Here is a 12,500-nt window from a genome sequence, read left to right on the forward strand (position 1 = left end):
CTTTTAAATTCCTTCCTCTTCTTTCCTGAAAATTTGAATCAGTGTTCAAGTAAATTTATTTTTTTATTGTAAAGAATAATACATTTTAATTAAATTCTTCATTTTAGCATCTGTTTTTTTGACTAAGAATATTTGTGAAATATTTCTTCAAACTTATTATGATTAAAATTCCCAAAAATTATTCTGGCAAATCTAGAAAATCTGTAGAATCAAATTTAAATCTTATTTCAAAGTTTTTTTGAATTTCTTTTAAAATTTTTGTTCTGGAAAATCTAGAAGAAATAATGATTTGTCTTTGTTAGAAATATAGCTTGGTCCAATTTGTTATATATTCTAACAAAATCCAGATTGGATTTTAACCTATTTAAAACATGTCATCAAAATTCTAAAAGTAATCTTAATCTGGAAAAATTACAAACGATGTTCCATAAATTAGGGCGACATAGCTCGGTTGGTAGAGTGGCCGTGCCAGCAACTTGAGGGTTGCAGGTTCGATTCCCGCTTCCGCCATCCTAGTCACTGCCGTTGTGTCCTTGGGCAAGACACTTTACCCACCTGCTCCCAGTGCCACCCACACTGCTTTAAATGTAACTTAGATATTGGGTTTCACTATGTAAAAGCGCTTTGAGTCACTAGAGAAAAGCGCTATATAAATAAAATTCACTTCACTTAAATTTTTAATTTTTTTTTTCAAAAAGATTCGAATTAGCTAGTTTTTCCATTCATTTTTTTCGGTTGAATTTTGGATTTTAAAGAGTCAAAGTTGAAGAGAAACTATTTTCATTTTTTTGTGTGTTTTCTCCTCTTTTAAACCGTTCAATTAAGTGTTTTTTTCATCATTTATTCTCTACAAAAAAACTCTTCCGTAAAAGGAAAAAAAATGTACGACGGAATGACAGACAGAAATATCTATTTTTTTAAATCTATATATAGATTTATTTATTAAAGGTAAATTGAGCAAATTGGCTATTTCTGGCAATTTATTGAAGTGTGTATCAAACTGGTAGCCCTTCGCATTAATCAGTACCCAAGAAGTAGCTCTTGCTTTCAAAAAGGTTGCTGACCCCTAGGTATTATTTGGACATTATTACATCAGGCCCATCCATTGCACGGACAAAACACCTCTTTAAATCCATTCCCTGTTAATGTTACGTCACATGCTTTAATTAGCCCCACTTGGCACACGTACCGGAAAAAGTGCGACCGTGTCCGACTAAAGGATCCATACTTGTCGCGTCTCCCTTGTCCTGTTACGTAGCCCCCCAGATTGTGATGTAAGCTCCTCCTCCTCCTCCTCTCCCTTTTCTGTGACACACACACACACACACACACACACACACACACTTACGCAAACACGCACGGAGGACATAATGGAGCAATTATCCTCTCCAGGCCGCACTGATTGTAATTTGCATTTATTATTGTGTGCATGTGAATGGATCATCACACTGATAGACCTGCACAGATGCTTCATAAAAGTCTGCCGGAGGACACAGTAGAGCACACACACATATAAATATACATATACACATACATATATGTGTGTTGAAGGACATAATATACTGGCTGTGAGTTTGTTTTTGTTTCATCTGACCTGTCAATACTTGGACTGTGAGGTGGTCGTTTTTCCCGAGATGCAAGTGAACTTGGACCGGAAATGGCATGAAGGTAAAGACATCTTTTATTTTTACCACTATAACTGCACAAAAAAAAAAAAGGCGCGCACAAAGGCGGTGAAAACAAAACTCGCACTGAGGCAAAACGATGAACATAAAACAAAAACTTGCACTGTGGCACAAATAAGGAGAAAACTTACTTGGAAGGGAACAAGGACGGGACAGGGATCATTGGCGTGGATTATGAGGTGCGTAGCAGGTGATGGAGGGTGATGTTGGCAGAATGAACAACAGAAACAGACAGGCTTAAATAATAAATGATAAATGGGTTGTACTTGTATAGCGCTTTTCTACCTTCAAGGTACTCAAAGCGCTTTGACACTACTTCCACATGTATCCATTCACACACACATTCACACACTGATGGAGGGAGCTGCCATGCAAGGCGCCAACCAGCACCCATCAGGAGCAAGGGTGAAGTGTCTTGCTCAGGACACAACGGACGTGGGGCGGTTTAGCTCGGTTGGTAGAGCAGCCGTGCCAGCAACTTGAGGGTTGCAGGTTCGATTCCCGCTTCCGCCATCCTAGTCACTACCGTTGTGTCCTTGGGCAAGACACTTTACCCACCTGCTCCCAGTGCCACCCACACTGGTTTAAATGTAACTTAGATATTGGGTTTCACTATGTAAAGCGCTTTGAGTCACTAGAGAAAAGCGCTATATAAATATAATTCACTTCACTTCACTTCACGTGACGAGGTTGGTACTAGGTGGGGATTGAACCAGGGACCCTTGAGTTGCGCATGGCCACTCTCCCACTGCGATTAGTGAAAACAGGTGTGATACATGAGGGCAGGTGAAAACTAATGGGTAGTCATGGTGACAAAACAAAAACAGGAAGTGCAAAAACAGGGACTGAGTGGCCCAAAAACAAACAGAACATGACTAAAAGAAAGCATGATCACATGACCACAGAACTTTCCTCAAGAAGGTCTTATCTTTGTCCATATGATGTCAGATTAAACAAAAAAAAATGTCAGCTGTTTGGCCACGATACCGAGCGATATGTTTGTAGGAGAAAAAGGAGAGGTTTTTAATACCAGGAACACCACACCTACCGCTAAGCATGGTGGTGAAAGTATTATGCTCCGGGCCTGTTTTGCTGCTCATGGCACTGACGCTTTACAGAGAGTGAATGGGAGGATGAAAAAAGGAGGATTACCTCCTAATTCTTCAGGACAAGCTAAAATCATCAGCCCGGAGGTTGGTGTCAGGTTCGTCCCTGATAGTTTGGCTAGGTTTTAGTTTTCCCTGTTTTTGTTTCCTGTCAGCGCTCTTATTTTGTCTGTTTCCTGTTTTTCTCTCTGGGCGTTGTTCCCCCTCAGCTGCGGCTGATTGGCACCTGGCCACACCTGGTGTCAATCAGCCCAATCCTATTTTTATGAGGAGAGGGCTATGAGTAGCTGTGCAGCTGAGGCCCAGCTACTCCTCACAAAAGTGGGTCTACAACTGACGCCACCATCATCTCCGGTGGGTTCGCAACCTACGGCGCCATCATCTCAAGTGTGGCCAGGTGCCAATCAGCCACAGCTGAGGGGAAACAGCGCACAGGGAGGAAAAACAGGAAGCAGACAAAAAAAGAGCGCTGACAGGAAACAAAGAAAGGAAAAACTAAAACCCAACCAACCTGACAGTTGGGTCTCGGGCGCAGTCGGGTGTTCCAACAGGACAATGACCCCAAACACACGTCAAAAGTGGTAAAGGAATGGCTAAATCAGGCTAGAATGAAGGTTTTAAAATGGCCTTTCCCAAAGTCCTGACTTGAACGTGTGGACAATGCTGAAGAAACAAGTCCATGTCACAAAAAACAACAACAAATTTAGCTGAACTGCACCACTTTTGTCAAGAGGAGTGGTCAAAAATTCAACCGGAAGCTTATTGCAGTGAAACTTGCCGAGGGACATATGACCAAATATTAACATTGCTGTATGTATATTTTTGACCAAGTCACATTTTTGTTAGACCCATAATAAATTCATAAAATAACTAAACTTCATGAATGTTTTTGTGACCAGCAAGTACTTGCACTTACAGATTGTGCAAGTTCTCCCACTTCAAATGATGACAGAGGTCTGTCATTTTCATCATAGGTACACTTCAACTGTGAGAGACAGAATGTGGAACAAAAATCCAGGAATTCACATTGTAGGAATTTTAAAGAATTTATTTGTAAATGATGGTGGAAAATAAGTATTGAGGTTTTGGCTCAAAATCTCACGATACACGGCAACATTCATTCTTTCCTTAACACGGATCAATCGTCCTGTCCCCTTAGCAGAAAAACAGCCCCAAAACACGATGTTTCCACCCCCATGCTTCACAGTAGGTTTGGTGTTCTTGGGATGCAACTCAGTATTTTTCTTCCTCCAAACACGACGAGATGAGTTTATACCAAAATGGATACATGGATGATACAGCAGAGGATTGGGAGAATGTCATGTGGTCAGATGAAACCAAAATAGAACTATACATATATATATATATGCACACACATATATATATAAATATATATTTGTATGTGTATACATACATATATACATACATACTGTATATACACATACATATATATACATTCATATATATATATATATATATTTATATTTATACATATATACACACACACATATATATATATATACATATATACACATTTTTATATATACACATACATATATAAATATATATTTGTGTGTGTATACATACATATATACACATACATATATATACATTCATATATATATATATATACACACACACATATATATATATACATATATACACATTTTTATATGTACATATATATATATAAATATATATTTGTGTGTGTATACATACATATATATATACATTCATATATATATATACATATATACATACACACACATATATATACATATATACACATTTATATATACATACATATATACATAGATATACACATATATATATATATACATACACAAGCACATATATATATATATATATATATATATATATATACACACGCACATATATATATATACACAAATATATATATATACACACACATATACACTTGTATATATACACAGTTATAGAAACTCAAGACAGCTATGACATTATGTTCTTTACAAGTGCATGTAAACTTTTGACCACGACTGTATATATATATATATATATATATATATATATAGACAGTATATATATATACATATATATACTGTCTATATATATATATATCCATATATATATATGGATATATATATATACTGTATATATATATATATATATATGTATATATATATATATATATATATACATATATATATATATATATACAGTCTATATATATATATATATATATATATATCGGGGTAATGAAAGCAACCTCCATTACCGACTGTTTTCTATTAATCACCAGCACACATCGTCAACATGATGTTCTTTGTCACAGGAAGATGTGGTACAAGACTGCAACGCGGTTTCAAGATGGCCCCCGGGCTCATTGTATGGAAAAGTGCGCGAAGCAGAGTCTCGGCGGGACACAATATACCCCTCGCACACTAATAGATGCCGCACACACACACACACACACACACACACACACACACACACACCCACACACACACACACACACACACGTACACAATGAAATTGCAGAGGATCACCGGAGTGTGAAATGATTCCGTTACCGCGTCATCTGGACGGAATTTTATTTTATATAGCAGGTGTTTCCGTGCGGCGCTGATGGATGTGTCTGTCGCCGTTTTGGGTCCATCTGTCGTGGGACGTCAACAACACCCGAGTTCCCCATAACCTTCTCCGACGTACTTTAAGTATTTTTACTAAGCTAGTTCAGTCTGGCTGATGATTTTTGCCACAATACCCAGCAATATGTTTAGAGGAAAAAAGGTGAGGCATTTAATCGCTGGAACACCATGCCTACCGTTAAGCATGGTGGTGGTAGTACTATGCATGACATTCCCAAATCTTTTTTTTTCAATCTTTAAGACTGAAACAGCGGGGGGGGGGGGGGGGGGGGGGGATGTTTTCAAATGACTATAAGTTTTTCAACAGTTGGAATCCACACTTTTGCATGATATACTAGTTACTATGGTAATATAATTAGTTACTATGGTAACGGCAGCTCAGACAAGGCACCGAGCAGTGTGGGCGGGGAGCGCTTCCAAAAGGCGGGTGTCAGGGATGGACGCGGCAGGAGATTTTTACAACAAAGTTCTAAATCTTAGTGATTTTATTCGCTGTATAAAATGTGACAGTCGCTTGCGGTCGTGCGGGTTCTCCGGACCACCAAGGAAGGACAGGTTTGACTCGCTTTATTTTTCAATATAGTTTGCCTGCGGTTGGGTCGCTCTTCAGCTCCTTCTCCACTGCTCGCTCCTCAGTCGCTTTCAGCCGCCCTCGTCGTCGCTGTCTTCGGTTCGCTCTCTGTCGCTCTCGCTCTTCAGGTACTGCTGCGGGTTCTCCTCCGCCTTCTGCCCCGATCTCTCCTCCTTCTCCCCCTTTTATACGTTGTGAGGAGGAATGTTAATTGTGTCCCGGTGTGCGAGCCACGCCCCGCTTCTCCGCTTGGTCGTCGTCTCTGCTTCCTTGCCGCCATCTTGGGCCGGGCTCCAGCGTGCCCTACCCCGCTTCTCATTTGCCGGCTCCGCCTCTCCACATACAATTTTAAGTGGGGTTTTTTTTTACTCTTTGTGTTTATATTTTACTTTGCTTGATTGTAAAATATGTGGATATTATGTCAATATTCAGTGTTTTATCGTTCGTATTCAATATTTTAAATCCCAAATATTTTTTATTTTAATGTACACTCTCATTCAGTAAAATGTTTTTAAATTAATTTCTGTTTTTTTAAGGCGGTCTGTCATAACGTTTTTAGCATTCAATCAGGCCTTATTGTGAGGTTTTGAATTAGTGTTCCTAAAAATAGACAAACCGGGCCCCCGGACACATTTCTTTCTCAAAATTCTCTTAATTTTTGATACATTTTATAGGGTGTGTTTATGTTCGAAATATCTGGTATTCCCACACTGCTGAAGAGTTTATCAATATGTGATTAATGAGATTAATGCATCTTTTGTTGGTCACAATTAACGTCTTCATGTGTCCAGGGACGTATTTCCTAAGTTTCTAAACGAAACAAAAATAAAATTAAAAAAATGAAGGGACAAGCGGTAGGAAATGGATGGATGGATGGGATCCAAACACTAGTTACCGAATCCTAATACACTAAATACAGAAAAAAAATACAAAAACTTGAATGGCTCTGATGTACATTAATTACAAGACAATAAGTTCCTCGACCTCAAAGAACTGCTTACCCCCAAATCCTCCACACGACACCTCCGCTACAAACTGTCTAACCTCCTCCAACCTCCAAGGACAAAGCTACGAACTATGGGAGACCGCGTTTTTTGCTCCGCCGCTCCCAGTCTGTGGAATGTTCTCCCTGACCACTTGAGGGCACCACAGACTGTGAAGGCTTAAAAACCCTTCTTTAAAAAAAACAACAAGAAGCAACTTTTCATAGATATATGCATACTAGTTCTAGTTCTAGCTATTAGGCTGGTCTAGTTTTTATTTTTATTATCTTTTTACCTGAGGATAGGTTGATTGGCAACACTAAATTGGCCCTAGTGTGTGAATGTCAGTGTGAATCTGTGTTGGGGACTTGTCCAGGGTGTACCCCGCATTCCGCCCGATTGTAGCTGAGATAGGCTCCAGCGCCCCCTGCGATCCAGAAGGGACAAGCGGTAGAAAATGGATGGATAAAAAAAAAAATTGTGATGATAAAATCTTGATGTACCGTATTTTCCGGACTATAAGGCGCACTTAAAACCCTTTCGTTGTCTCAAAAATCGATAGTGCGCCTTATAACCTGCTGTACGGAATAGTCTTGGTTGTGTTTACCGACATCAAAGCTACTTTATTTGGTACATGTTGAAATTATAAGAGTGACCAGTAGATGGCAGTCACACATAAGAGCTACCTGTAGACTGCAATATGACTCAAGTAAACGACAGACATTTTAGATGTTCCATCGAAAATGTAGAACATTACACGCGGCGCCCAAAAATCTATCAAAAATGTTTTAGTACGACTTTGGTAAGCTACGAAGCCGGAGCCGCCTGATGGATTGTCAGCGCGTTAAAAATAGGAGTATTATTATGGTGTGTGTATAAGGTAAGAAATATTATCTGGCAATTTGTTTCGCAATATAATGCAAAAGCAACTTTTTTTTACCTTCTGGTACCTGCTGATCTGTATTTGGGATCTGCATAAGTCCTGAAAATTTGCGCTCTTCCGCCTTTGTTGACGCCATAGTCGATACGTTTCTTCTTTTTCTCTATCTTCTTGTTATGGAGCGGGGTGTTTAAGGGCCAGGCCCCGAAGCCAGCAGCAGGTGAGTAGATTGCCCAGCTGGGACTGGTTATCTAATCACCTGTCGCCTTTATTAGCAGCAGCCGGACCGAGACATGTTGTTGGAGTTGGAGACAGAGAGAAAGAGCACGAACAGAGACACGCCGGACTGAAAAGTCTTCAATATATATTGCTGGAAAGCAAACCATACTTGTGTATGTCAAATAAAGGACTTGCTCCAACCTGTCGACAAAGGCTCATGAAAATTGTAATTGATAAAGTATTTCTGATTGTGATTCTGATTCTGATTGATGTTTGTTTCCTGTCAGCGCTCTTATTTTTGTTGCATTTCCTGGCATGTCTACTGGAGTGCTCGTTTCCCTCACCTGTCCCTGATTGGCAGCCCGGCACACTTGGTTGCAGTTGCCAATCAGGCTACTATTTATACCTGCCACGCCTGTTCCTCGGTGCTCGAGGATTGATTATGTTTGGGACCTTATGCTGGATGCATGACTTCTCCACCTTGCTTAAGTATAATTCAAACTCTTACCTGCCCCTTGTCCTCCTCTTTCCTGCATCTTAGGGTCACAACTACCGCAGCCATGTGAGTCCGTGACAAATATGACCCCTCTAATGCGCCTTATAATCCTGTGCGACTTTTGTATGAAAACAGACCTGACTTGACCCGCTCAGGTGCACTGGAAAATATGGTAAGCATTGTGGTATCGACTGGATACGGCTCTTGTACTTTGATATCTGTAATGTTTGTCTGATCTTGAATGTTATTTTGCTAAAAATTAGAATTTCCCCTCAGGGATTAATAAAGTATTTCGGATTCTGATATCGTTAAAATTGATGTCTGTGCGGACCCACCCTTTTGTTTACATTCAGGAGCACTAGCTTGCTGTTAGCGGTTAGCTATTGTATCCTCCTACAGGGTGTAGTAAAGCATTTAGGTATCCCTCGTCCTACAGGGATGATACTTGTAAGAACTGTAGTTTATTTGTCGCCATGGATGCGAGGATTAGTGATTTTAGTAGTAGCTAAAACACTACTGATTGTGGATGACCACCAGCTAGCTGATGGCTAACAAGAGCGGCGCGTCAGTGTTTATGGCTTCAACTTTATCGTAAAATTTTAAGCCAAAATGCGTCCATTTTTCCTTTTATATCTCCACGCTGTTTCTGTCTGCGTTAGCTAACATGCCCCTCCGCTCGTTTTACCATAAATAAATACCGGTATTTTTCAGAAGCAGTGTAGTATCGTTTTTAATTCATTAATATGGTATACAGTACAACCCTAATTGAGACTCTCGATCAGGTACCACAGTGTTTAATAACCCAATGTTGGGCCCTACAGGGGGGGCCAAAAAAGATCTGTTTCTCAGCTGTGGTACGTATGGGCCGCAGCAGAACTCAGTTGTAATACACTTTTCCACCACTTGTGGCAGTAATGACAATATTAAACCAACAGAGGGAGTCTGGAGCTGAAGTTTATTTGAGAAACATGTATTATTATTATTTGTTATTAATTAGGTTAGAATGTATTTATTTCCACTTAACAAGGCATCTCCTCCTAACCATATGAGTGCACATATTGCCTGTACCCTTAAAAGGGGCTGAGGAGGTCACACTAATTAAGTTATTTTTTACTGTAAAAATCTGCCAAATGAGCTGCTATTCCCCCCCCCCCCCCCCCCCCCCCCCAAAAAAAAAACCTGTGGTACTGTTTTCCATGTACACAAACAAAACCCGTATATTTTATTGTAAAAAAACAACAACAAAAAAACGTCAGCTCGGTCGCCGGAACTATACTATAAAAAAAAGAAGTCTGGAGCTGAAGTCAAAGACAAAAAATAGGACTGAATTTAATTTGCACTTGAATTTTATTGACATTTATTTAGGAAACCTGTGTGATTATTATTTGTTATTAATTAGGTTAGAACAGTGGTTCTCAACCTTCTTTCAGTGATGTACCCCCTGTGAACATTTTTTTAATTCAAGTACCCCCTAATCAGAGCAAAGCATTTTTGGTTTAAAACAATAGATAAAGAAGTAAAATACAGCACTATGTCATCAGTTTCTGATTTATTAAATTGTATAACAGTGCAAAATATTGCTCATTTGTAGTGGTCTTTCTTGAACTATTTGGAAAAAAAGATAAAAAATAACTAAAAACTTGTTGAAAAATAAACAAGTGATTCAATTATAAATAAAGATTTCTACGCATGAAGAAATCATCAACTTAAAGTGCTCTCTTCGGGGATTGTAATAGATATGCATCTGGATTCATTGACTTCATTCTAAACATTTATCCAGAAAAAAAGAAATCCTTAACAACAATATTTATGGAACATGTCCACAAAAAAATCTAGCCGTCAACCCTGAATATTGCATTGTTGCATTTCTTTTCACAGTTTGTGAACTTACATTCATATTTTGTTCAAGTATTATTCAATAAATATATTTATAAAGGATTTTTGAATAGTTGCTATTTTTAGAATATTTAAAAAAAAATCTCACGTACCCTTCGGCATACCCCCATTTGAGAACCACTGGGTTAGAATGTATTTATTTCCACTTAACGGGGCGTCTCTTCCTAACCCTATGAGTGGACATATTGCCCGTCCCCTTAAAAGGATTTGAGGGGGGTTCACACTAATTATTATAATTTTTTTTTTACTGTAAAATTCTGCCAAATTACCGCTATTTTTTCCCCATTAAAAACAATGGTTGTACTCTTTTCCACGTACAGTTATACACAAACAATACCCATACGTTTTATTGTAGAATAGTTCAGTTGCTGGAACTATACCATAAAAAACAGTGGTTCTGCTTTTCCATTTACAGTAATATGCTGTTGAAACACAAAACATTTTACAGTAAAATTCTGGCAACTGAGCTGCTACTGTAAAAAAAAAAAAAGGTACAGTTTTTCTATTTCCAGTAATTTGATGTTTAAAAAAAAACACTGCACATTTGATATATCTATAGATTTAAAGTTTGACACCCCTGCATTAGATGTATCTATGTATTTTATAACCATAATTAAACATATTAATGTAATAATAATCATTTATCTATTCATTTATTCATTCAGTGGTCATTGTGTTTATTTCATCAGAGCGCTTCACCGTTGCAATACTGTCAACACCAAAGGGGGCAGTGTCGAGTCGAAAAGTCAAAGTTTGGTGGGTTGTTATGGTAACCACCCTGCGTCGCCACCTTGTTGCATAGCAACACGTTCTGTGCCGCAAACAAGACTTCCGCTTCAAGAAGAAACAGGTAAGAACTGTGCAAATGGGCAGGATAATTATTGGATACTTTTTATTGATCCTTACATGGTCAAATATATAACTTGTAAAATAAAGCATTGATTTAAGAGTTTTATGATCGTTTAATGTATGTAAACAAATAGAAAAGTGCAGCGACAAAACACAACTAAAATTAATTTTGAAGGTTGACTTGTTAAATATAGTTATTTTACAGTGGGTCTACATGTAGGTGTACATGCATATGCTGAATATAGTCGTTTTATACACTTTCTAAATATATTTTAGTATGAATTAAAAATACTTAATTTGTTCATAGTTTGTAAAAAATGATTTTGTGTACAATTATATTTAGTAAGGGTTTAAAAAGCCACTATTTCAAAACAGTGCAAATTATGCTACACAGTCAAAAATATACAGGAATAAAATATTTATTTACTTATAAGTACTTCTATTTTTTTAAAGAATATTTTTGGAGTATACATTTATACAACCAAAAAGGGTACCAGGTGATATTTTAACCCACTGCATTGTTTAGCTGGACGATAACTATTATTGGTAGTCATTTAAATAGGGCATAGTATAGTTATAGTTATATTATTAAATTAATAATAAAAAAAAAATCTATATAGGTCAGTGTACCACTGACGCCAAATAATCACTTTATGAAAGGACAGTGTTTTATTTTCAAACTGTTCAAACTGTGTGTAATGTTACAGTGGCCAACATACTAAATACACTAGCTTGTTGAATAAAACCCCTGCCTAGTTTTTAATGAGTACTTAGGCCTAATACGCTAATGATATTTAATCCTAGTCATGATGTCGGTACTTTTAGACCTCAGTTTTTTCTGAAGCACTACTTGCTGAAAAAACAAGTGTGACAACCACTGATATTGATGATTGATGCCTTTTTCTCTATTGTATTATTTTAACTTGTAGTCAACATTTGTTGAGCAGAGACAATTAAACATGCTGCAGTGCATACAAAAACAAAATGCAAAGCTCATTTCTTTTTAATTGTTTTTATTTTTCTAGTGGAACAAAAAGCCTCTCAACCAACCACGTACCAATCGGGATAAGCCATAGAGAATGAAAATAAAACAACAGGGTAACATGAAAATAGAATGATGATAATAATAATAACAATAAGAATACAAAATTAAAACGAGGGAATATATACGCATATACATAT

The 12,500-nt window shown here is 37.7% G+C and overlaps 1 protein-coding gene across 2 annotated transcripts in view; it reads left to right on the forward strand.

The window, feature by feature from the left end:
- The first annotated feature begins 1,379 nt into the window (after nt 1-1,379).
- The window catches only part of erich2 (glutamate-rich 2), an 18,338-nt gene continuing 7,217 nt past the window's right edge, over nt 1,380-12,500 (forward strand). Inside the window, exons 1-3 of one of the 2 annotated variants that reach the window (XM_061891440.1) lie at nt 1,380-1,668; nt 8,619-8,745; nt 11,159-11,319. The gene's annotated coding sequence lies outside the window, so the exon portion shown is untranslated. Of the gene's footprint in view, nt 1,669-8,527; nt 8,746-11,158; nt 11,320-12,500 lie in introns of those variants that run through there. The other variant, XM_061891441.1, reaches the window with a different exon arrangement.

Source organism: Nerophis ophidion, linkage group LG28 (assembly GCF_033978795.1).
Source record: "Nerophis ophidion isolate RoL-2023_Sa linkage group LG28, RoL_Noph_v1.0, whole genome shotgun sequence".
Taxonomy (NCBI): domain Eukaryota; kingdom Metazoa; phylum Chordata; class Actinopteri; order Syngnathiformes; family Syngnathidae; genus Nerophis; species Nerophis ophidion.